Source organism: Ambystoma mexicanum, chromosome 5q (genome assembly GCF_040938575.1).
Source record: "Ambystoma mexicanum isolate Mex_15411 chromosome 5q, UKY_AmexF1_1, whole genome shotgun sequence".
In the NCBI taxonomy this organism is placed as follows: Eukaryota; Metazoa; Chordata; class Amphibia; order Caudata; family Ambystomatidae; genus Ambystoma; species Ambystoma mexicanum.
The window spans coordinates 495,422,958-495,449,374 of record NC_090933.1 but is presented as its reverse complement, the minus strand read 5'-3'; the positions used below and the strand labels follow the sequence as shown (position 1 = coordinate 495,449,374).

The 26,417-nt window shown below is 46.6% G+C and overlaps 1 long non-coding RNA gene across 1 annotated transcript; it reads right to left on the bottom strand.

Annotated features, from left to right (window-relative positions):
- Nucleotides 1–472: 472 nt before the first annotated feature.
- LOC138498598 (uncharacterized) lies at nt 473–25,852 on the bottom strand. Its single transcript, XR_011278774.1, has 2 exons — nt 25,492–25,852; nt 473–977 (listed from the first exon to the last, which is right to left on the bottom strand). It is a non-coding gene; the product is annotated as an uncharacterized lncRNA (long non-coding RNA).
- Between the last annotated feature and the right edge of the window lie 565 nt (nt 25,853–26,417).

Here is a 26,417-nt window from a genome sequence, read left to right as displayed (position 1 = left end):
GAGCCCCCGGCGGATGTCCTTGCGATCTATGCGGCGCACACCCTTCCAACCCCCTAATGGTGGCAGTGGGGATGGGAAATAGGGCCAGCCCGATGTAGCTGACACATGTACAGCAAGGCAGCAACGTTGTACCTGCCATAAATGGGGTTGTTGTGTGGGGAGGGGGGAAAGGGTGTTTTGGGAGTGTTGTGGGGGGAGGGGGGAAAGGGTGTTTTGGGAGTGTTGTGGGGGAGGGGGTAAAGGGTGTTTTGGGAGTGTTGTGGGGGAGGGGGGAAGGGTGTTTTGGGAGTGTTGTGGGGGAGGGGGGAAGGGGTGTTTTGGGAGTGTTGTGGGGGCAGGGGGGAAAGGGTGTTTTGGGAGTGTTGTGGGCGGAGGGGGGAAAGGGTGTTCGAGTAGTTGGGTCCATGCACTTCTTTACCTCGTAATATATTAAACACACTGGTGACAAGTTAAAACACAGGCTTGGACCGTATCATTGTGTATGTGAGCTTTATTGGGGGGACAGGGCCCAGTGTGCGCATCACCACAAAACCCAGTGGACAAATGCCCACATCCATTCAACAGAGTAGGACCATGTGAATCAGAATATTTGGTTGATCAGATGCTGACACACAGTGCGTCCCTCCTGGGCATCGCCTCCTGCATGACCTGCAGCCCCGTCTTCTCTCTCCTCATCCCCATCATCATCCTCATCAGGTGGTTGCATTTCAATGTCAGGGGGCATTGCCACATTTCGCCTGATACACATATTGTGCAGCATAACACATGCCATGGTGATCTTGACCACCTTCTCATGCCGTATAGGAGTGCCCCACCCAACCTGTTGAGACACCGGAACCGTGTCTTCAAAAGGCCAAATGTCTGCTCAATTACGACGCGGGTACGGGTATGTGCACGATTGTATTCCTCTTCATGCCTGTTCTGTGGGTTCCGTATAGGGGTAAGGAGCCACCTCTTCAGGGGATAGCCAGCATCACCTGCATGGGTGCAAGAATGGGGAGGTGTTACTGTTTACATCAAGTGGAACCTGTACATATCACCCAAATCAACTTTGCATTGCGATTGGCATCTCGAATCCCAGCATGCATGGAGACGATCAGTGTAACTGCAATGTGAGAGGGTGAGCTAGTCCTTGCAAGTGGACATGCACCATGCATGCCTCTGGCAGTTATTGCCATGTTCTGGGTGAGGACAGGTCATTACTGTTTCTGGGCCCGGGCAAGGTTTGTACCACACTGCTAGTGTACTACCATTCTAAAATTGATGTCCCCATGCTGTGAAGCGGCACTTCAGTAGTAGTATACGGGTGTGGTTCAGTACAATGGCTACAGGTGATCCATTAGTATGCACTCAAGGGCGCATATCTGTTGTGATGTTGTTCAGCGCACAGTTACATTTTGCATATTGGCTGTATGTTGCTGCTTTGTGTCATATAGGGTATGGTATGAAGTGCAATGTGCATGTGGATAGATATGTCATGTTTGGCGTATTGGATTGATTCCTTTGTTGTGCAGCTTCCAACTTGCATGTGGTTTTGTGTCCGGTCCATTGTGGGCTGCCTTGGTGGACATTGGCGTACATCTGTATGTCCATTTATACTACAGACAGTGCACACCCACTAGGAGTATGCATCTCTTCCCCCCCAATCGCACCCAGTAGGAGAATGCATCTCTTGCCCCCCAATCACACCCAGTAGGGGTATGCATCTCCCCGCCAATCACACCCAGTAGGAGTATGCATCTCTCCCCCCGATCACACCCAGTAGGAGAATGCATCTCTTCCCCCCAATCACACCCAGTAGGAGTATGCATCTCTTCCCCCCCCCAATCACACCCAGTAGGAGTATGCATCTCTTCCCCCCCAATCACACCCAGTAGGAGTATGCATCTCTTCCCCCCCAATCACACCCAGTAGGAGTATGCATCTCTTCCCCCCCGCAATCACACCCAGTAGGAGTATGCATCTCTCCCCCCCAATCACACCCAGTAGGAGTATGCATCTCCCCCCCCAATCACACCCAGTAGGAGTATGCATCTCTTCCCCCCCAATCACACCCAGTAGGAGTATGCATCTCTTCTCCCCCAATCACACCCAGTAGGAATATGCATCTCCCCCCCAATCACACCCAGTAGGAGTATGCATCTCTCCCCCCCGATCACACCCAGTAGGAGAATGCATCTCTTCCCCCCAATCACACCCAGTAGGAGTATGCATCTCTTCCCCCCCCCAATCACACCCAGTAGGAGTATGCATCTCTTCCCCCCCAATCACACCGAGTAGGAGTATGCATCTCTCCCCCCCCAATCACACCCAGTAGGAGTATGCATCTCTTCCCCCCCGCAATCACACCCAGTAGGAGTATGCATCTCTCCCCCCAATCACACCCAGTAGGAGTATGCATCTCCCCCCCAATCACACCCAGTAGGAGTATGGATCTCTTCCCCCCAATCACACCCAGTGGGAGTATGCATCTCTCCCCCCCCCAATCACACCCAGTAGGAATATGCATCTCCCCCCCAATCACACCCAGTAGGAGAATGCATCTCTTCCCCCCCAATCACACCCAGTAGTAGTATACATCTCCCCCCCCAATCACACCCAATAGGAGTATGCATCTCTTCCCCCCCAATCACACCCAGTCGGAGTATGCATCTCTTCCCCCCCATCACACCCAGTAGGAGTATGCATCTCTTCCCCCCAATCACACCCAGTAGGAGTATGCATCTCTTCCCCCCGCAATCACACCCAGTAGGAGTATGCATCTCTCCCCCCCAATCACACCCAGTAGGAGTATGCATCTCTTCCCCATCACACCCAGTAGGAGTATGCATCTCTGCCCCCCCGATCACACCCAGTAGGAGTAGGTGTCTCTTCCCCCCAATCACAGCCAGTAGGAGTATGCATCTCTTCCCCCCAATCACACCCAGTAGGAGTATGCATCTCTTCCCCCCAATCACTATCCACATCACACTGCCATGTGCTTGCCCTGCTACTCACCAAGTAGCCACGCACGTTGTCCAGCATGTCGCTCCATGTAGCGCGGTATCGTTGAGTTCAGCAGGACCATTGAATCATGGGTTGATCTGGGATATCGGGCACAGCAATGTGCGATTATCTTGTTTGAGTCACATACCATTTGGACATTGATGGAGTGGTATTGCTTTCTGTTTTGGTACGCTGCCTCATTGTCATGTGTTACCACCAACTCCACATGGGTACAGGCGATGGCCCCGATGCAACTTGGGATGCCTGCCAGTGAATAGAAGCCAACTTTGGTGTTAGAGATCTCCTGGGCAGTCCGTGGCAGGGATATGTGTTCACTTGTGTGCTTCAGGAGGGCATCGAGGACCTGGTTCAGTGTGCGTGAAAACACTGGTTGTGATATGCCATGCATCTGCCCTACCTATGCTGGTAGGTGCCTGTGGCCAGGAAGTGGAGCACAGTTACCACCTTCAGTAGAGGGGGGTGGCAGTACAGATGTCTATGAAGCTCACAATGTCGTTGTGTATCATGTCCACAATGGTGGTGATGGTATCCCGGTCCAGACGGTACAGGGTGTGTATCTGCTCAGGGGTGAGGTTGAATGGACTGGCTCTGAACCTGGGGATTGGTGGCTGCCGCTGGGGTATGACTAGGTGCACTGGTGGGACTTTCTGGGCCTGTCTCGCCCTCCTCCTCCTCCTCCTCCTCCTCCTGCGCCTCCTCTGTGCTGCCTGTTGTTGTTGGTGCTGCAATGCAATCATGTCCTCCAGCCCATGTAATGCTGCTAGTATTTGAACCATCTTGGTGTGGGAAGGGGTGTTGGAAGGGGTGTGGTGTGCTCCTTTTGTGCTGCCCCAGTCTCCATTGCCTCCACCTGTGCTGATTGTGGCCACCTGTGGCAGGTGGGAACAATGCTCATGTCTCTTAACGGGTGGTCCGCGATGCCGGTATGGCCTTTTTTGGCCTAATGCGTGCCGCTATTTGCGGGTCCGCATGGCTTGTGATGGCCTGCTATTAGCACCATGCCGCTATTTGCGTCATGAGTGGTCGCGCGCCTGTGAACTGCCCACTATTAGAGGCACCGTTCTTAGCGGTGCCGCTATTAGCGGTTGACCGGGTCGTAATTAGCAAGGGAATTTAGCGATACTGGTAATCCCTTACCGGTATCGTTATTCCCTTACCGCCATCCGTGTAATGAGGCCCATTGATTTCAGTTTTTGCAGGTCCGATGAAAACCAGGGTTTGCTTTTCTTCCCTTCCAGGTTGTTTCTGGGTTTTAAAGGGGCCAAGGAGTTGGTAATGGCGTCTAGGTTATCAATAAGAATTTTAGACATATCAGACACAGGTGTGGAGTCCCCAAAGCCGGTATTAGAGCCGATTAAGGGTTCAATTTATTTCACGGGTTAGAAATTTCAAGTTCCTCGCCAGCGTGGTATGGGGCTTTCTGTTTTTGACTTTTAAAGGGAACGTAGCCAAAATTGAAAAGTGCACAAAGGTATGGTCGGACCAAGGACAGGGGGTAACCAGAAAGTCCTGGCTATCCACATTGTTCATTGAGACCCAATCTAATATGTGGCCCAGTTGGTGGGTGGGGACACAGATGTTTTGCTCAAACCCAAAATCAGCGAGAGACAGCTCTAATTCTGCTGCCAGTGCGTCATCTTCATGTACAGCAACCATGCTCGTGCTTTCCCATCAAAAGTATAAATGGTCATCCAAGAGAAATGGCTCATCAAATGAATGGAGCCAGCCATGTTTGTCATGTGCCCTTTGCCATCTTTCTCATGCGCTCAAAGGTGCTAGAGATCACCCTTTCTAATCCACGCCAGTTCCACCTGGGCGCATTTCAGCTGCTTTATCCCATACAGCCCAGTTTACGACCTGGGTCTGGGGCCAAGACACTATTTGCAGATGTTTGGGAAGGCAACTCTGGGGATATCTCAGGCTGCTGTCTATTAGACCCCTCTGGCCCCCAATCTCTATTTCTTGGAACAGGGAATCACCATCAGCTCTTGCCATGGGGAGCACAGCAAACCTATGCGTTGATATTTATCGATCTAAAAGAAATGGTTTGAGAAAAGCCACCAGTTACAGTAATAGATCAATCAGCATTGCCCCATTACCCTCTTACCTTACTTAATATACCAACATTTAACAAAGAAAGTCTGTCTAAATGCTCCTTTATATTCATAGCCCCTCTCACAATGGTACAAACTGTTGAACAAAGCTGCCAATTCTGCCTATTTAGGGATAGACTCCCGCATTCCGGGGAAGCAAATTATGATATTTTGTAGCATTTTTACTTACTTCCTCCTGGAATTGAGTTAATTCCAATGCTCTGTGGGGCAAAACTGGAATCTCTCTTTTCCTGGTGCAAAAGCTCCTGCTTCAGTGTACCCAAATGCTGCCCAGACTCTGTGCCATTAAAAGCAGGTCTTCTTAGAACTGAAGTGCATGTACTGTCCCAAGTGCAATTGAAAAATCCTCATTCTAAGCTCTTACACCTCGAATAGGCAGGTTCTGCTGTCCCATTTAAAGCACAAGTGTGCATTGAAGAGGGGGGCAATACTGCTCTAATAAAAACTATACAAGGCCTGCTAATAATGATGGAATTGTGCCATTACACTTATATGAATCCCGTTGAGTGCTAGTGCTGCTTAAAAGCCATGGTATTTACTCCAGGGTACATTATTCCTGATTAAGATAATAAAGGAGAATGGTCAAAATGTATGATTTGTCAATCCTTGACCTCCTTGCTGTGCTAACCAACAAGCAGATACATTGCTTTCACAAATGTAAAACTATGGATACACTACATCTTCTTATTTAGCACATATAGATAACACGCCTGTACACAAGTGTTTCTAGCCGCGACAAGACAAAGGGAGGGAGGAGAAGACAAGCGATCTTACTAGGCCTTGTGTTATTCAGATCGTGCAAGTGCGGGTGGAACGGAAGAGGGGAGTGCAATCTGGCAGCATTGCTCTAAGTGCGGCCAGGGCAGCACTGCTCTGGGTAAGTGCAAGGAGGCAGGGGACTGTAGGGGTTACAGTTACAGCCCAATAAAAGTGCAGTCGGCCCAGAGGCCAGGGCTGGACTGGGACAAGAAATAGGCCTGGACACCCAAAAAAAAGTGGTCCACCCCCCCTCGCCTCACGACCCTTGACCTCTGATGACATCAACGGAAGTGATGTCATTCGACCCCACCCCAAAGTGGCATCCCGGGAAGCGATGAAACATGACCTTCCACCCCTTGACAAAACAGGAAGTGGCATCAAATAGTTTTGGTGCTAAGGACACTACGAACAAAATGGAAAATTATGGTTTTGCAAAAAAAAAAAAAATTAATTTTCTTTTTTTTTTCTTCTCAAAACCGGCCCAGTCCTGGGCGGAAACCGGCCCCCACTCCCCAGGCATGATTTTGTTCCGGCCACGGGCCGAAAGGCCGAGGGGGCCAATCCAACCCTGCCAGACGCAGTGCAGGGAGACTGATCATGGAGGAGCCTGGTACCCAGTGAGACTCTGAGGGTGGCCAAGCAACCAGTCGTCGCAGCAGACAGGTAGGTCAGCAAGGGAGGGAGAGAGAGATAGCAGAGGAGAAAAGGAAGGTCTTGAACTGGTTCCGGAACTTCAGGTGATCCGGCTACATTTTGAGAGGGGCAGGGAGGCCCTTCCAGGGGGAGGCTCCTGCATAAGAGAGAGATATACCACCCACTCTCTGCCTGAAGAAGCGTCTGACCCTCAGAGAGTTGGAGGTAGCTGAGCAAGAGGCTCAAGAAGGAAGGTATTTTGTAAGAGAGAGTTGGGTGTAGTGTGGGCCATGGCCCCAGAAAACCTTGTGAACGATGCAGAGGGTCTTGAAATTCATCCTTGCAGCCACCGGGAGCCAGTGGATAGATTTCAGGGCTGGAGAGATACGGTCCCTGGGCTTCAGGGCAATGATAAGTCTTGCAGTCCTGTTCTGGATTAGTCGCAGAGGGTGAAAAGTAGAGGAAGGCAGATTGAGAAAGAGGCTGTTGCAGTAGTCCAGCCTTTAGAGAACCAGGGTTCTGGAGACAGTGAGCTTTGGGGGAAAATCAGAAAAGGAAGAATACCTCTGATGAGGTGCAGCTGGCAGTGGGCCTTCTTGGCAAGGTCTGTGATGTGAGGAGAGAAAGAGAGAGTGGAGGCAAAGATGACACCAAGGTTTTTTGCCTCACAGGAAGGAGAAGGAAGAGGGCCGAAGGAAGGAAGCCAGAGTCAGAGAAAGCGGGAGAAGGGGTCCCAATGAGAAGGATCTCTGTCTTAGTGGCATTAAGGCAGAGATCGAAGGAGGCGCACCAATCCTGAATCGCGGATAGGCAGTCAAGAATGAGCGATAGAGGAGAGAAGGCTGAGGGGAGCTTGAAGGAGAGCGTCATCCGCATAACACTGAAAGTGAGAGCTCAGGTGGGCCAAAGGGGGCATGTAGACATTGAAGAGTTAGGGTGAGAGGGTAGAGCCCTGGGGAACACCACATGTGGAGAAAGAAGTGGTGGAGAGAAAGGACCCAAGTTGGACCCGGGAGGGATGGTCCAGGAGGAAGGATGTCAACCACTCCAGGGGCTGATCCATAATGCCCAGGTTCTTAGGATCAGGGTGGCATGATTGACTGTGTCAAAAGCGGAGGAAAGGGCAAGGAGGATGAGGGCAGACGGAAGGCTGGAGTCAAGATTAGAAAGCAGCTCTTCATGGGTGTTCAGGAGAGCAATTTCTGTGCCTTTGGAAACCAGACTGATGGTCATGGAGACAACCAACAGATTCAGTGTGGAGAGTAAGCTGGGAGATGGCCAGATTTTCCAGGAGTTTGCCCAAGAAAGGAGTGACAGAGATCAGGCGATAGTTTGCTGGGCAGGTAGGACAGGTAGAAGGCTTTTTGAGGAGGGGTGCACAAGGGAGTGCTTGAGAAGAGAGGGGAAAGATCCAGTGGCGAAAGAGTGATTGCAGAAAGTGGCCAAGGCTGGAGCGAGGGTGTCAATGTGGTCCTTGATGGTTCTAGAGGAGCAGGGAAGCAACTGTTTGGGGGACACTTTCATAGATCAGACTTGTCTCGAAACATCGTCAGGTGTTATCAGAGAGAAAGAGGAGAAAGGCGAAGGAGAGGGAGAGACGGCCAGTGGGGGCCCAGAGAGCTAGAGGAAGAGGAAGAGGAGAGCAAGGACAAGTTGGCCTGTGTTTAGTAGTGAAGTGAGAAGTCAGGGCTATACAGAAGGCCTGGGAGGGAGCAGGAGAAGTGGAGACTGCAGAAGGATTGGCCAGCTCCTTGCGGATTTTAAAGAGTTTGGCCATGTTGTTTGAGGCTGTGGAAAAGTGGGCTTGGATGTGGACTCTCTTCCTGGACAGGACAGAGAGTCTGTATTGCCTGTGGAGCCGGCGGCAGGCCAGTTTGTCAGAGGATGCGCCCGAAGACCTCCACTTCCTCTCAGCCATCCTGCACTTGCGTTTCAGGGCAGCAAGGTCAGAGTTATACCAAGAGTTGCACTTGGTGGTAGACTTCAGACGGATTCTCATGACAGTGGCAAGGATGTCCAGTGTGTTAGAGATAGAAAGATGCAGGTCAAAGAGGGCTGTGTCAGACTGTGAGTCAGCCAGAGGAGTAGGAGGAGCAGAGAAAGTAGGGGCAAAGGCATCCACTTATGCACGCTTCATGGGTCGAATGACCGAGAAAGTAGGTGGCAGTGCTGGGTGGGCTTTGCCTGAGGTACAAAGAGTTTCGAGAGGAAAGCAGAAAGTGGTTGGTCCAAGAGAGAGGAGTGGTGTGAGGCTTAGAGAGTGGGGTGTCGGAGAAGATGACAACATCCAAGGTGTGTATGGCAGAGTGTGTGGGACCAAAGGGTGGAATGGAGAGAGATAGAGTGTAGTAGAGATTGTAGAAGAGCCCAGAGGAGGGATTAGAAGCATCCAGATGGATGTTAAGGTCTCTGAGGATGAGAAGTTGAGAGGTAGAGGCAAGGAGAGAAGAGAAGATGTCCGCTCACTCTGAGCGGAAGAGAGCGACCTGACCAGGTGGCCTGGAGATGGTGGCCACCATCAGAGAGAGGCCAGGAGAGATAGAGAGCATGCAGACCAAACATTCAAAGGAGATGTAGACCTGCTTAGGAATGACAGAAGAAGGGACCCACTCCAGAAAGATCAGAGCTAATCCACCTCTGGGATGGTTGGTTCTGGGTTTGGAGAGGATTTTGTAGCCATCAAGGGTGAGGGTGTTAAAACTCGTGATAGAGATGGCTGTTAATCCTGTCTCGGTGAGAGCGAGGACATCCATGTCAAGTTCTTCGAGGTGGTGGCAGATGTCAGAGGAGTTTTTTACAGCAGAGCGAGAGTTCAGAGTAGCGACATGGAACAGGTTGCAACATTGAAAGACTTCCATGGTGGGCTACAGGCTAGAGGTACACCCTGAAGAAGTGGCAGAGGGGACAGAGAGTGGGCAAAGGTGGTATAAGGGGGTGGCATAGTAGCCAGACAAGAGAAGGGTGTCAGATGAGCCAGAGATGTGCTAACAGGAGTAGCAGGAGAAGGAAGGAAGTTGATAAGACGCAGGAGATGCCCATCAAAAAGGAGGAGATTGGGCTGCGGGCCCTGGACCAAGACAATGCCATTCAGATAGACATTAATGATGGTCTTGGAGGAGTGGACAGAGACCAAGAGGACCTCCCACCGAATGCCACCATTAATGGGAGAGGAGGAGAAAGAGAGAGAAAATATACCATATGAGGGGTCCATAGGTCTGGAGAGGGAACGACAAAGAGGATGTCAGTGAGAGTCTGTCTGGAGGAAGCACTGACATAGGTATCAGAGCTAGGGAGGCCTGGGTTGGAGACCGAAATGACCTTCTTAAACCTCTGAGGGATAGGATAGGAGATGGAGTAGCAGTTAGAGAAGATGTGGGAAAAGGAAATCACCATAGAGGGTGCGAGAGGAAGTAGGATGAGGAGGGAGAGAAAGAGAGAGGAGGGACGCACAGCCCTGTGCCGCACAGCATGGATGCACAGAGATGGGTCACAGAGGAGGAGCAGACAGGTACACTCAATAGTACAAAGGTACTCCCACTGGGGTGGGGACCTAGGGAGTGGGAAGAGCCTAATGAGACACAGTTAACAGTATCACAGCTACCACAAAGCAAGACCAGGTTCCCCTTTCCTAAAAAGAGGGAAAACTGCATAGTTTTTAACACAGCAGCAATGCAAAACACCCAGATTCAACATTCCTAAAAAGAGGGACAAGGCCTAGTTTTAAACACACCAGTAATGCAAAGAAAGAGACTAAACAATACAATGTACTGGAATGATTTCAGGGGGGGGGGGCTGGGTCAGTTTAGTGGTGTGCAGTAAGTGCTGCCCCCATGACCAGCCTACCAGATTGGTCACAGCAGGTTGACGCCTGCAGGCACTTGCTTCTCCAGGGGACAACGGCAGACACCACCTGGAGCTGCTTCCACTGGAGCTATCCTTTACCTCAGGATCCTTCGCAAGGAGGCTGCCAGGCAGGGGCTGCCTGCAAGGCTGTCAGCTAAGGGCCCAGTTCTCCAATGGGAGTGCGGAGGGCAGGCGCGAGGGCGGTAGGAGGTCAAGGAACAGGGAAGCGTGGTCTGGAACGAGGGGAAGAGGAACCAGTTGCAGCGGTGCTGAAAGCATCTAATTTAATTAATAATTCAATTTAGCCAGGGTATGAGCCCTGCCTGGGGCACTGGAGTACAGGAAGTGCCAAAATAAAATGAAATTAAGTATGAACCAAGGTGGCTCTACCAAGCACAAAAATCAACTAGATAATGAGGTCCAGAACTGCTGTGAACGGGCCTGGAGAGTGTAAACACTTGCAGGTGAGTGGGCCTTTTCACCAATGGAAGTCCGGTGGGTGGGTGGGAGGAAGGAAGGAGGGCAAGAAACAGGGAAGCGTGGTCATGGGGGGTGGGGAACCAGTCAGCGATGTGCAGGAAGCATGGCTAATTTAATCAATCAATCAATCAATTTAGTCAGGGTATGAGCCCTGCCCTCGGTGATGGAGCACAGGAAGCGCCAACTGAAAATTTAATGAAGTATGAGCCCAGGTGGCTCCACCAAGCACAACACTCACCCAGCAAAGGAGGTCCAGAAATGGCGCGAACAAGCACGAAGGGTATAGGCCGTCGCAGGTGAAGGGCCCGTTCACCAAAAGGTGCACGGCGAGGGAGCTAGATGGAGGGAGGAGGGCGAAGGATGCGGAAGCGTGGTCAGGGGAGAGTCTGAGGGGGAGATGTAAAAACAATGTTGTGCATGCATGTTACATCTCTGTGGGTTAAGATACATTTGGCACAAGCCCATTCATTACACTGTAGAGGAGCAGCCGAATGGGTTAACAGGAAGTCCCGCCCCTATTCTGCCTATATGTTGGAAACCAGAAAATGTGACATGTACAACGCCAGTTATGGTACTTATACCGTGAAGAGCCTTTGAGATAAAGTATCCACTGAAAAAAACCTACATGATGTATCCCCAAAGAGATGGCAGTCTCCTGAGGGAGATTCCCCAAAGAAGTGTGAAGATGTGAAGATGTGAAAAGGAGAGGCTGGTTATGTCACAAGAGATGAGAGTGACACACTGAGAAAAATGAAAAAGGAGAATGCACAGATGATATACAATCTGATGGGCAAGTAAAGAATCGAGAAGACTTTCATGTGCGGAATGAAGATTGCATCTGCGAAGAAGCACTGCAGAAAATGCAAGTCGTTTTATAATTGTACAGATGACGTAACGCAAATAGACTAAGTAATCATAAGGCTGGCTATACATAGTAAATAGTGAATAGAATGCAGGCGGTGCCGCCAATATATATCTCCGTGTAGAATCTGGACATTCAATGCTATATTTTTAGTAAGCTTAACCCGTGGAGAAAGGAGGATTGATTGCTGTGTGTGTGTCCCAGCAAAGAATAAGCCGAGGCTCGAAGATGGACCAAAGAAAGACTTCTTGGCCTGGTGTCAAAGGCTAAGAGCAGCCAAAATTGGTTATCAGTCCTTGAAGAACAGTGAATGTGAGAAGAAGAGGCATCCCTTGTTAAGTTGCAAAGAGAGAACAACGTGATAGCCAAGTTTCTTCATTTAAGACAATTAAATGCTATAAAATGGGCTGATTCATGGTCTCTGATCATGTGAGTACAAGATGGAAATAGATTTGGGCATGAAAGCCTGAACCTTGATAAGAACGTGCTCACACTCCCTTATATTCCGAGAGACGAGAAGCAACTACAAGTCCAAGTTCAAAGACAATCTGAATGGCAGACAGCATAAGTGATGAGATAATGGGCTAATTGGGTGGGGAGGTACAATCAAGTCCACCCGCCAGCACCTGGGGTACCAGCTTACGTGCTACTAGAGAATCTGACATATAGAAGTAAGATTGCGAGGTTTCCTGTGGAGAGCGGCCGATGTAGAATTCTTGCAAGAAAATCAAGGCAGATGGGACGGGTCCCTCTTTGACGAAATCCCTCCTCGTTTCCACAGGCGCTTTGCGGATGGAAGGCGAAAGTGGTCAATTGGAGGGGGGGAGCCGATACCGAAGGCCTCGAGCTGAAAGAGCAAATGGTGAGTAGACTAAGGAGAATGGCAAACTGAGGGGATGGGATTGTGGTAGTTTAAAAGTAAACGGGTAATTAGAAAGAATTACAGGTAAAGGTAACGTGTGATTCATTTGTGTGCGTAATTGAGAGAGAAGGCCCGAGAGTCCTAGCCCAAGAGGTTCAGAAGGAGTTGTCATACACTTCAGTCGAAGTAATTTAGGCTACGTATTGGAGAGGTCCATATAAGATGACAACTCAAATCCTGTGATCAGGGTGTAATTAGGGGCAGAAACAAGAGGATGATCACTGAGGATAAATGTGAAGAGTCGACTAGCCTGTCTGTCTATGTATTTGTGGTATATTAAGGTGTCGAAGAGTGACCATTGTGTAAGGAGAGTTGAAAAAAGGTCACGGGAACATAGAGTCTATCTAGAGAAACTGTCGGTACTGCAAAAAATAGAGGTTTGAGCGGCGATTGTTGGAGTGCACTCATATTTGTTGTTTTCGTAAAGATATATTGTGTAAACACTGTTAAGTATTGACAGTCAATTGAGACTCGTCTCAATGGGAGACATTAGTCCCCTGATGCATTTATGTAAGACATTGCCAAAACATATGCCAAAGCTCAAACAGTACAGTGCAGAATGGGTGAAAGGCACAGCAGATAAAATGTTCATGCCATGGCCGAAAGGGGGATCATTGTCGAAAGCAGTATTGCAAGACATGACCACATACTTGCATGCTGCGTACAGGGGTAAGGCATTGGAGAAAAGGTTAGCTATTTTAGAGCTTTGGAAAATGTACCCAGAAGAGAGAGAGGATCTGATACCTGAGGATTGGATGCTTAATCAATGTAAAGAGCAAGGTGTTGAGCCTTCTGCTCCCCTTGTCTCTCCTGAGGTACAAAGCAATAGCATGCAAGATGTAGGATTGTATCCACTAAAGGAACTAAAAGCAGCAATGGGGTATAGTAATCCGATATACAAACTGCCTGCTTATAGTAGTGATGATAGTTCAGAGGATACTAAGAGAAAAGAGGAGATCTTTAAGGTCTCCCAAATCAGGGAAGAGAAAAGCGAGTGATCGAATGTATCGACAGAGATAGAACGAGAGATCAAGAGATGGAAAGGAGAGAATGATAAAGCTGACGAATTAACACTTGTACAGAACAAATTGATGGGAGGACAGATATTACTCAAGCTAGATGGGAAAGGTATCAGGTATTAATATCACCACATATATGGTCGCCGTAAATAATATCGCCGGGAAAATGTCATGGCGATATTATTTGGGTGACCATATATACAGGGGCAAAAAAATAAATTTTAAAAAAACAAAGAAAATGTGGGGGCTGCGGGGGTGTCCCCCGCATGTTCCATGCAACAATGTCGCCACAAAAAACGACCATTTTTCGGCGATATTTTTGCATGGCGATATTTTTGTGGCAACATTATTACATGGAACCATGGGAAAAGCATTGAGGAAGTTAGGCAAAGGGAAGATTAAGACGAACAGGATAAAAAAGACAGGGAACAAGAGAGGAGATTGAGAGAAGACAAACAGAAATGAAAGAGCAGACAGCGGCAAGAACAGATGTATCAGGAAGAGCAGAAAAAGAAAGAAAGGGCAGAGGAGCAAAGGAAGTATGACAACAGACAGAGAGCAATAGAAGAATGGGATAAGCAAGAAAGGAAGAGAGAAGAGGAGGAAGCACAGAAATTAAGAGATAGAAGAATACAAAGATGAAGAGTAGAGGAAGAAAAAAGAGCAGGGGTAAGGAGAGATAGGATGAGAAAGGAAGAAGAAAGAGTTAGATGGGAAGTAAGTAAGCAAAGAGAAGTAGATGAATAATTGGAACGAAAGAGAAAACAGCAGGAACGCCATATTGATTGCATTCAAAAGGAATTAATGGAGCCAAGTCCAGTAATACAATGGAGCAACATAGAGGAGTTCCTCCCGTTACAGGGAGCACCGTCAGGGCCATCCAGAGTAACCTCAGAAGAGAACTTCGATATAGGGAGCATCGGAGATAGGATTGATAAAGCCTATCAGGACTTCAGAGAAGGTGGCAAATCGGTAAGCCAAGGGAAGGGAGAGCAAACCCTAGTCCTCCAATCACGAAGTAAAGAGAATGATCCATTCAGTCTTGAGCATAGAGCCTTGTCTTTAAGTAGACTGAATTTAGATAAGTGTGAAGGGGTCGAGAGCCATACTAGTTGGGGACTAGATATGTCAGACGAGTAGAGAGAATTCTTCCATGGGGAAGAGGGAGGAGATGCATGAGGGAGGCTTGCGGGCAGACAAGGAAGTGAGATGGTCTGATCTAAAGCAACCTAAAGAAATGATGCCAGATCTAATAGCATATCCAGATTGCCCTAAAGGACGATCGTATAGCGAGAAGGGGGCGTCACCGACATGTGTAAACAGGCTAAGGTCATTGCCAGGAAGGAGGCGATCAGGAACCATTCTCCCTACTGTGGATAGGCAGACGAGTCGAGGTTTACGCAGTTTCCCTTATTGAAAAAAGGGGGAGCAAGGCCACAGTATATTCCATGGCCACAGGTGGATAAGGATAATTTAAGGTTCAAACTCCCCAGTCTGACGGCAGGTGCAGGAAAAGGGATTCATGAGTTAGAAAAAATGATTGGAAGAAATACTTTGACGGTAGGGGATATTATGGGTCTTCTAGCAGCCATTCTTGGGGAAAGAGCTAATGACATGGCCTGAAATACAGTTGACTATAGTGCATCACTGTTGGCTGTCACAGGAGAAAAATAGGAAGAAGGACAATGTTAGAAAACTTGAGGAAGCCAAGTTAGTCCAGAAGGAATTGTCAAAGTATGCCATGGAAGGGGTGGTATTGAAGAGCGGAGAAGGGTCAGGTGCACAGCAAGCAGTGGGTACATCACAGGCAATAATCAGTGCCCGATAGACCAAGGAGGGAATGGATTTATACCACTAGGAAGGGGAATGTGCTACAGAGGAAGGGGTGGCTTTCAGAATACTCAATATGGGTTTCAGCATGTACAGAATGTGCAAGGAGGGTTCAACCAAGGAGGACTAGTCAGACGAGATCCTCCTATATGCTGGACATGTGGGATGACAGGGCATATTGTGCGCACATGTGGAAGCCAAGGATATGTACAAAACGGTCAATTCTCAAGAGAGGGGACAGCTTACCCTCCAGCATATAGCCCACAAGCTAGGGAAGGATTCACCCAAGATCAGACAGTGTGTCAGGCACAAGTGCTGCAAGTGTACCATGCACAGCGACCACAGCAATCACAACAAGCACCATCGAATCCACTGCAAGGGCAGTCGCAGCACGCCCCCTTGCAGATACATCAGAATGCAAATACAGGACAATTACTGACACCTAGAATAGGCTGTGTCACTGTGTTGGGAGGGGATCCTTTCAGTGGTACAGGGGTATGTATGTATCCACAATAGGACAGCTCATGGGGTGACTTGATGTGCTCAGTACCATCCATAACACCAAACCCCCAAGAGGAGCCAAGTGTTGATGTGACGATAGGAGGCAAATCTTTTTTGTTTCTAGCAGACACTGGTGCAACTCATTCATGTATATGAGAGGGAAATATCCAATGTCAGGAAATGCCATGAATGCTCAAGGATTCTCTGGAGCTACAAGTTGAGTTACTTTTACTGATCAATTACCAGTTTCTAAAGGAGAGTGTGATATGTCTGTTCCATTGTTGTATTCACGGCAGAAACCAGTTCATATTTTGGGAAGAGACTTAATGACAAAACTGAACATGACAATTTCTTTTACTGACATAGGTATAGTGTGCTCCACTCCTGGTATACACTATATGAATGTGGGGGAATTTATATTGGCATTTACATGGCAAATGGCTCTGCGAGTTGCGCCAATAGAGCCCGAAATGTTCCTTTAATGGGTGAGCTTTCTGTTAACATGGCTACCTGGTTTAGTGGGAAAGACTATGAGGATACCTGATGAATTTGTGTTTAGACCACAGGTACCTATGGACGAAGAGGGGGGACAGACCATCCTCCTAGAATTAGATGCAGCCATAGTACGAGAGGGAAATGGCAATGCTCGAAGGAACAGATGTTGAGATGTTGAGGGTAGGCCATGGAGAACAGTGATCGCCATTGGGGAAGGGCACAGATTGACTGACGTCACTGGCAATGACATGTTTAAAGATGATCCATCAGATGATGAAATGGTGTTCTTAATGAGCATTACATTTTGGATCAGAATAGAGAAAAGGGAGATCCCACAGCGCATGGTGATAATGTGACAGCGCCCAGCATTTTTTGATGAAGACTTGGAGAAAGTGCCAAGAGTTTTATGGACTAAAGGCCCTTATGATGTAGACCTACTTAAGGGAGTAGGGGAGGTTAAAATAAAGCTGAAACAGGGAGCGATTTTACCTCGAGTAAGACAATACCCAATGTCTCGAGAGGCAGATGAGGGCACAGATGGAGCAGGGTATTCTGGTACCGTCAGAGTCATCGTGCAATACCGCGGTGTACGCTGTGAAGAAATTAAAGGGAGGGTCGCGGAGATTCATACAAGACATGAGACAGATTAACCAGATTGTAGAGGCAGAGTTTTCCTTTAGTTCCTAATCCAGCGACAATACTATGCAGTATCCCAGTAGAAGCATAATATTTCATGGTGATTGACCTGAAAAATGTGTTTTTCTCAATCCTGTTGCACAAAGATTCACAAGACTTGACTTTGTTTTCATTTCGTCAAATTCACCCGAAGCACACAAGGCTGCCTCAAGGGTACTGTGAGTCTCCATCGATCTTTAATAGAGTCCTTCAGATGGACTTAGGCAATATTGATTTGAAATGCGCTGTAATAAAGTGCGTAGATGACATTTTGATTTGGTGCACAACAGAAGATGATTGTAGACAAGACTCGATTCAATTAATGACTATTCTAGCAGACAAGGGATATAAGGTAGACAAGGAGAAGCTATAGTATTGTCAAGAAGAGGTGTTGTACATGGGCCAGTTAAACACGCATTAGAGGGAAAGAAGGTAACACCTGAAAGAGCTGAGGCGGTTATGAAAACTGCAAAGCCACACACGCTGAAGCAGATGCAACAGTTTCTGGGACTATGTAATAATGTGAGAACATGGGTGTTTGACTATAGTTCATATATAAGGCCCCTTTTGCAGGCTTTAAAGAAAGCACCGGTCAATAAGGAAAAAATAGAATGGACTGAAGAAATGAAGGGAGGATTTGAAGAATTAAAGAAAGCAATTTGTACAGCTATTGTTTTAGGAATTCCCAATTATGCTGAGGAGATTTTCTTATTTTCACACACCAATGGGACAGTCATGACAGCAGTGCTTACACAGAGCACTACATTAGGGAACAAACCTCTAGCATATTAAAGTGGGATTTTAGACCTGTTTATGAAAGGGAATTTTCATTGCGAACAGTCATTGGCAGCCGCCACGCTCACAATTGAGAAATATACCAGTATTGTAATGGGTTGTTCTATAACACTTTTTGTGGAGCATGTTTTGTTTGCCATTTTGGAGAAACCTAAGGGTACATTGACATCTCAGAGAGCTTCTGTATATGAAGTAATCAAATAAAATCCAGCGATTAAAATTGTCAGGTGTAAAATAGTGAATATTGCCATCTTCGTGGATGAGCCAGTGGCAGAGGACGAGCATGTGCTTGACTGTGCGAACTATGAGGAGATTTATGATGACATACCACGCATTAAAGAAAATGCACTATCAACAGGGGAGATTCTCTTTATTGATAGTTCTTCAAAAATTGATCAGACAAGTGGGGAAAGGCATTCTGGCGCAGCTGTAGTGAGGCATATAGCAAATGGGGAACTCGAGGTTCTGGCAACTGCAAGACTACCGTCTCACTTTTCAGCACAAGTGACAGAATTGGTAGCACTTATTTTTGTGCTCGAGAAACACAAAGGGCAGGAAGTGACGGTGTACAGTGACTCCACCCATGTGAAATCAACGGTACATGCAGGGTTAGCACGTTAGAAAAGGAGGGGTTACCCCCATGTGGACAGCACTCCAGTTAATGGAGATTCAAAGCAGTGCACCATATGAAGAGCAGGAATTATGGAAACGAAGGAGGTTTTCTTTTTCCCCCACCAAAGCATTATGGTGACAAGACAATCCTGGAAAGTAAGTGATGCCAGTAGCATTGTTAAAGGTAACACTTGAACAGATGCACTACCCCACGCATGTAACTAGGGAGAGTCTTGCTGCAGCAATTGCGGAAGACTGGTTCATACTGAACCTGTTAGAACATGTTGCATTTTATGTAGTAAATTGCATCATATGTCAAAGGTTTACTGCTGGGCATATACTGCAAACAATTAGAGGAATTGTTCCTTGACCAAATGGTCCTTTTCAGCATTTACATATTGCTTATGTTGACATGCTGCAAGTATGTAATGGATACAGGTATCTGATAGTGGTGGTGTGTCCCTTCTCCAGGTGGATCAAAACAGGTCCTTGTACACACCCTAATGCCACTTGTGCAGTGACGTTTTTAGTACAAGAAGTCCTTCCCAGATGGGGAGTGTGTGAGGTGCTGAGATCTGATAATGGGCCACATTTTGTTAATTATTTGAACAAATAGGATTATTGCTGAATATTAAGCACACGTTTTCTTCTGCTTATCACCCACAAACAAACAGGATATGTGAGAGACTCAACAGCCTCCTAAAGGAAAGAGTCGGCAAGCTTAAATTGACACTGAAGAAGGGATGAATATATTGCCTACCCCTAGCTCTATATGCCCTAAGGAATCTGATCACCACCTGACACCCCATGAGTTAGCGACAGGAAGATGAATGAGAATGCCTTTAACTCCTCCATTGAGGAGTAGAAGTGATGCCCATAGCACTGAGAAATTGCTAGGAAAGGAATTAAATTAATATTTGACATGCATGACTGCTAGTATCTCTGTCATTTCAGATCAACTCAAGCATCAAGGGGGCGGTCTCAGAAGACAGATGAAAACCATTCAGCAACTGGATTTTCTAAATTATTATCAGCACCTGAACTATTTGCCGGAGGTACAGTGTTGATCCGTAACTTTACTAGAAAGTGGCATGAGCCAAGATTTGTCAGACCCTATGTTGTGGAGGACATTACTCCCTCAGCAGTAAAAGTTCAAGGCAGACAAGCTTGTATTCATCTCAACGATGTTAAACTCTACACCGGTGAGACCATCACACCCCCAACGATCGATCCCGAAGCAAGACAAGAAGAAAAATGTCAGCATGTGCAGACTCGATTGATGGCAAGGAAGAAGGACGATAAACCAGCGGATTGATTCATAAATGCAGATTTGCATTTGGACTGTGGTTCTCATTGGACACTTGTTATAGATATTATAGCAGGCATGCACATTCGTTTCTTGAGCCACAGAATTCTTCGAAAATGAACTTTTGAAATTTGTTGATGTATCGTAATTTAGCCTGAGTTCGATTCTGAATTTGGCTTTGACAACTGGAAGAGGGAACAGTACCCCTATTCGTTCCTTACTGAATACGCATTTGCTTGAGTTTATGGTTACCCCCCGAGAGTAATGTGCATCGAATTGTGCTTGTTATTTTTGTGTTTATTCTCCAAGCTTATCCTGCACTTGTTAGAAGAGATGTGGATATCCACACGTTTTTACAGGATCCTAAAAAGGGCCCTATAATATGGAGGCTACTTATAGCAATCATAGAGGAGTTACTGCAATTACTGAATATACTGCAATTGCCGGAGTAGTGTTTTTTCCTTCCTTAAATGAGTACAGCAAAAATGAGGAATCTTGAAAATGGCAGGATTTCAGAAAATGAGCAAACTCAAGAGATACCATAGTGCCACAAATGGTGGGGATGACTGTGTTGGTTTGCAATATACATATGCACAGTTATGCTTTGTGTCCTTTTGTTTCTTATGATTCATCTTTTCTATTATTATGATCCAAAAGAAGCAGAAGTTCCTTTGATTCTCCCCACTGTAGGCACTCATGTAGATTTGCCCATTACAGATGACACTAGGTCTCAAGTGCTTTCTGCTCACAGCAAAGCTGCTTTAAAGCTGTTTCAGTGGGCTGCAACCATTATGTTGGCTAGACACAGGAGAAGTACAGAGGAAGATGATAATGGGATTAACACATATGAAGACAGTACAGTACATTTGGGTAATAACATGTAGTATCAAAACATGAAAAGGGGAGAGAGAGAACTTCCAAGGAGAGTTGCTGTGTTTTTGCTCTCATACCTTATGCCATGAATGCTGCCTGAACTTTCATTGCCAAAGAAATCCCAGAGTATGATGCTCACATATTCCGTGGTAGGACAGGATGAAGTGGCTATAGAGTAAATGAAGAAAATGAACTGTCCTGATAAGGAAGAAAGGCCTTGGGTGCCTAGATGCTGGGGAACAAACTCAGATGTTAGTCTATGGACAAGTGAAAACAAAGAAAGGATGGGAAGAGGGACTGATGTCTCATCCTCTCATTTTTTAAAGTCAGAATATGTGCGAGGAGTACAAAAATGGAATGGTGAGTGCTTAAAGTCAGGGCCGAACATGGTAAATTGTTGACATGGGTAGAAGATGAATCAGGTCCAATGATGGTGATCCTATTGACAAATGCGACATTGTGCTTTCAAAGAAAAGGAAAAACGGTACATGGGAGCTAATGTAGGATGCAAGACTATAGTTGATGTCTCCAAGATGGGAGCTGGGACAGCCATCCTAATGGATCGATACTGGGCCTGTGGATCCAGAGCCTATATGAAGTTGCCTGAGGATTGGGGAGGGACATGCTCTCTAGTGCCTATCCATGTTCCAGCATTAGTGATTCCGAAGAGTGACCTGAGCATTGAAGAGTTTCCAAAGGCAGATGCCCATTTGAGAAAGAGAATATTGTTTGGATTTCTATTCCATATGAGCACAGGTTGTTCAGCCAGATTTCAGCAATAATCACAACACTCTTCATGACAGGGATCCAGACGATGGCCAATGCAAAATGGTTACAGATTACCAGATGGGAGCTTGTGCAGACAATCAATACTGCTATAAATGGATTCAATGCGATCAAGGAGGAATTGAGGGCCATTAGGCTGATGACCCTCCAGAACAGATACGTCTTTGATATGATTACAGCAATGGATGGAGGTGTTTGCGCCATAATTGGAGAATCATGTTGCATGTTCACACCTTCTCATGATGACGAGAAAGTGGACCATGACAGAGGTCATAATGTTGCTAACAAAGTTGCACAACAAGATGGAAGATGAGACAGAAGATATTGCAGATGACAGCTGTTTCACATCTATCTTCTCATAGGTTCCACAATGGATGTCAAATATCTTAAAATTCCTGGGAGCAATATTGGTGATGGTGATATTTGGATTCTGTGTGATCAGGATAATAATCACACAGTCTAAGAAGACAGCAAAGAAGGCAGTAGGAATGAAGATCATGATTGATGTCGAATCAGGGTTTGGACCCAAGGAGTTGACAGATGAGGAAATCAGAAAATATATAGAGGCCATCATCTTAGCACCAACGGGAACAAAGTTCCTGCATCTTAGAAATCACAGGAAGTACATGGGAGGATGGATCTACTGTAATCCAAAGGGACAATGCAGCCACATGACCTGGAGTGTCGATGAACATGTAAAATCAGCAGGATCCCTGAAGGGAGTAGTGAAAATCTGGACTCCAAAGAAGCACTTTTTCAAGAAAGAATACCAAGATGTGGAGACAGGTGAAGGAGTGGTTGATAAATCAACCAGAGGGGAGCATGTAGAGGAGTAGCTGAATGCCTCTAAAGGAATTCCTGATCCTATTCTGCCTATATGTTGGAAACCGAAAAATGTGACATGTGCAAAGCCAGCAATGGTACCTATACTGTGAAGAGATTTTGAGATAAAGTATCCACTGAGAAAACCCTACATGATGTATCCCCGAAGAGATGACGGTCTCCTGAGGGAGATCCCCGAAGAAGTGTGAAGATGAGAAAAGGAGAGGCTGGTGACGTCACAAGAGATGAGAGTGACACGCTGAGAAATATGAAAAAGGAAGAGAATGCACAGACAATATAGAATCTGATGGCGAAGTAAAGAATAGAGAAGATCATGTGCGGAATGAAGACTGCATGACGAAGAAGCACTGCAGAAATGCAAGTTGTTTTATAACTGTACAGATTCCCTAACTCAAGTAGACTAAGTAATCATAAGGCTGTCTATACGTATTGAATAGATTGCAGGGGGTACCCCCAATATATATATATGTGTGTAGAATCTGGACATTAAATGCTATAATTTTAGTAAGCTTGCCCACCTGATTGTAGAGACCTTATCACAATCCTATCCCATATAGAAAGTATACTATACTTAGATATTCCACTTAATCCTCTCACAATCCTGCATAGGTTTTTGTAGTTTGTCACATAGTATGACGTCACGTATGATGAGTTTTTGCTATAAAAGTATATTTCTTTATGAAATGCATTGAGATCGTGCTGTGCGACATCCGTTGATGTCCATTATACTCCCTGTTTTAGACAATTGAGAATAAAACAGACAATTTGCCAACTTCCTGAGTAGGTCTTCTTGCTTGGTGTGAGAGTTATTCTCCATCCCATCCATCGTACAATGTGTTACCTTAATTAAAAGGAGCATAAGGGTTCAACACTCTGTGGTGGGACCAGCACGAGTACCACTGAATTCAAGCAAACTGTTGTTGATAGGAACTGACAAATATGCACTGAGTTGTTAAACCCAGCACAGTCTCAGTGGGCTAGACAGGCGTCCCGCTTGCTCTGGCCAAGGCGCAACATCAGCTTCTATATCATTGTTATTTTGGCTTAGTTGAAACTCGACTTTGAAGTTTGTTTATCATCAATGAGCATTTTGGGATTTGGATTCCATCGTCAAATAACCATATGGAGTTTGTGTAATGGCAATGGCCTTGAAGAATAACTGAATAGGTCGAAACACATGTTGGCGGAAATCAAACTATCAAAATCACAAGAACAATAATACATTATTTCTTGGTTTTTTTTGTACTTTGCATTTGCTGTGACTATCGTAGTTATTTTGTGTGGTGAGCGCACGCAGCTCAGGGCGCCCATTGTTTCTTCTCTTGAATCCATTTTTTTTATTTTGGCTATTATGTGTTGCTGTCAAAGTTTCCAATAAGTCAAAACTATTGGCAATGGAAGGGAATATAGACAAGAGATGGGATGTAAGGAGGGACATATAAATGTTATATAATTGTGCAATGTCCTTCAGGCCCTGTCCCTGGTATATTTTCCAACTCTGACTCCTTCACCAACCGGTATATGTCACTCAAACAAACAATGCGCTTATGTAATAGCGCCTTACCCTAGGACTGCCTGTGCTCTTGGTTATTGTCTACTTTCTAAGTAATTTATTTTGTAAATTACACCCATTTCTTCAATAAATACAATACAATACAATGGGTGTTGTTTGGCTTTTTACTCACCCATCGACCACCCGTGACCATCCTAGTCCTATGGTCCTTTACACCCATTACTTTTACTCCCCAGCCAAAACAAACCTTACTGGGATTTCTATGAGGAAGCTCTATCATGCAGCAACATCAAACTATGGGTTTTTATGGAGTTGCCATTGTTATCTCTGATGAGTCTTCTAAAAGGTAATTACTTACTTTCAGTGGTAAAGCAATGATTAGTGTAATTAAAATGTCTTAAACTTGTGTGCCTATAGCCACTTGAATTTTAAGACAATGGGCCTCATTAGGACCCAGGCGGATTTCGCAGTGCTAAATGCACCGCGAAGCATGGCGGAAAGCCGCCGATAGCGCCATGGGGGTTGGCGGATTTACCGCCCCATTCCGACCTCGGCGGAGCGGTAAATCCCCAATCCCCATTCTGCCCTTCCCCATTCCCATTCTTGCCCCATAGGGTATAATGGGAGTGGGGAAGGAGTTAATTACGCCACCGTAAAATACGGTGGCGTAATTAACTACGAGGTCCCGTAGCGCCATGGTTTTCTCCGGCTGGTAAAACCAGGCGGAGAAAACCTCCATGGCGCTACGGGAACTCGTAGTATGGCGGAGAGGTACGCCATGCACTACGCTGGCGTAAAACCCTCTCCGCCAGGGTCCTAATGAGGCCCAATGGACCTCATTGTAAGGTTGCCGGTCCGGTAACAATGGTACCGGTAAGCTTGCCGGTACTGTAGTTACCGTATCGGCAAACTACGAGGTCTGCTCGCGGGTGCCTTTTCGCCCGCCTGGTCTGACTGGGCGGGCAAACTGACACCCGCGAGCAGACCATGTCAGATGCACCGGCACCATTCACACTGTTGCCGGTGCATCCGGCCTCCCCATTCCCATTCCCATTGAGCCCTATGGTGCTCGAATGGAAATGGGGAGCATTTTTTTCTGGCAGCCGGGAATGGGCAATCACCGGGTCCGCTGGGGCTGTAATGCCCCGGGAATTGCCAATTCCCGGGTGCCGGAAAAAAAATTACTCTGGCGGCAGCCTAGCCGGTTTTGCCGGCACGGCTTCCGTCGGAGTCATTATGAGGGCCAATATGTCTGCCCTTTCATCCGTTCCTTACACTGAATGTCTGTAAAAAAAAGCATCTGCATTTCCAACCGTTTTGGTGCTTTAAAAAGGCATTTGCGAGGCACTGCGATCATATGTCGAGGTACATACAACCTTTTCAAACTGTTAATGACAAAGTGCATGTTTTCTACTATCTTATTGCCAGGAAGTGCCAGTATGAGATAATCTATCAGATGCCTATCACATGGCTACACAAAAAAACAAAACTGTGGCTTTTCTAGTGCCTTTTCATACTTGCCACTCCCATCCGTGCCAGGTGCTTATAGCGTTATCGCCTGCTGGTGCATAGAGCATAGGTGTGCATTTCCACTAGTCACAGTAAGAACCATGGAGTTGCCTACCTTTCGTGCGTCCATCTCTCACTATTCCAGATGGTTCCGTGGCTTAATCGTAGGAGCACACACCACCACAGAAACGCCCTGGGAACACGTGCATCGAAGCTGCAACCAGCATGAAGAATTGAGGTGGCCGACGAACCCTTAACACGCATTCCAGCTCTGGCCTTTCAAACTTCCCCATTATCTGTCGATTATTTGAAAGCATAAAAATAAGTCCCCTTCTTTCCCAAAATGTACTTTTAGTACATGCACAGGCTTTGTCACTATTATAAGGGTTGTTTTGACATTTTTCGTGATATTCACCTGGCCACCACCCATTCCCAGCACCCGGAAGTGGCAACTGCCGTTGTGGCCAGAGGGCGTAACTTCCCTGGTAAATCCACCTCAGGTGGGTGGGGAAGTTTACATAAGCTTGCAGCACAGGATGGAGCGTCACAGAAGAGTCCACACGCCCTTTGGTACAGTGTATACGATGAAATGATCATATCTTATTTGCTGAAACATTAGTTAAGCTGATCAACCTAACAGCAGTTCAGCAGCATGAACATTGCCCAGGGGAGGAGATGCCAACTGGATGAGTCAGCAGCCCCAGCATTTGAAACAAATGAAGAATGTCCTTTGGTTGTTGCAGAGCTATTTACGTAAATAACCATACACTAGAAAAATGAATAGTTTGCATACCATTGCCATGTCTTTGGAGCCAAATGTTGAGAGCAAGCATTAACAGTGAATGCCCAAAACTAAAAGGAATGGTTTGTGCCCCTCCTTGAAAGAAAAAAAAAACATGACAGCTAGGCACAGCAGCAGCAAACTGTAAAATAGAGGGAGCTACAACGTTCAATTACCTGAGGTTGCACTTCAATAAATTGGGCCGCTAGACTTCCCAAGTGGACAAAAGTTACTTACCTATATGTTATCTTATGTTATCT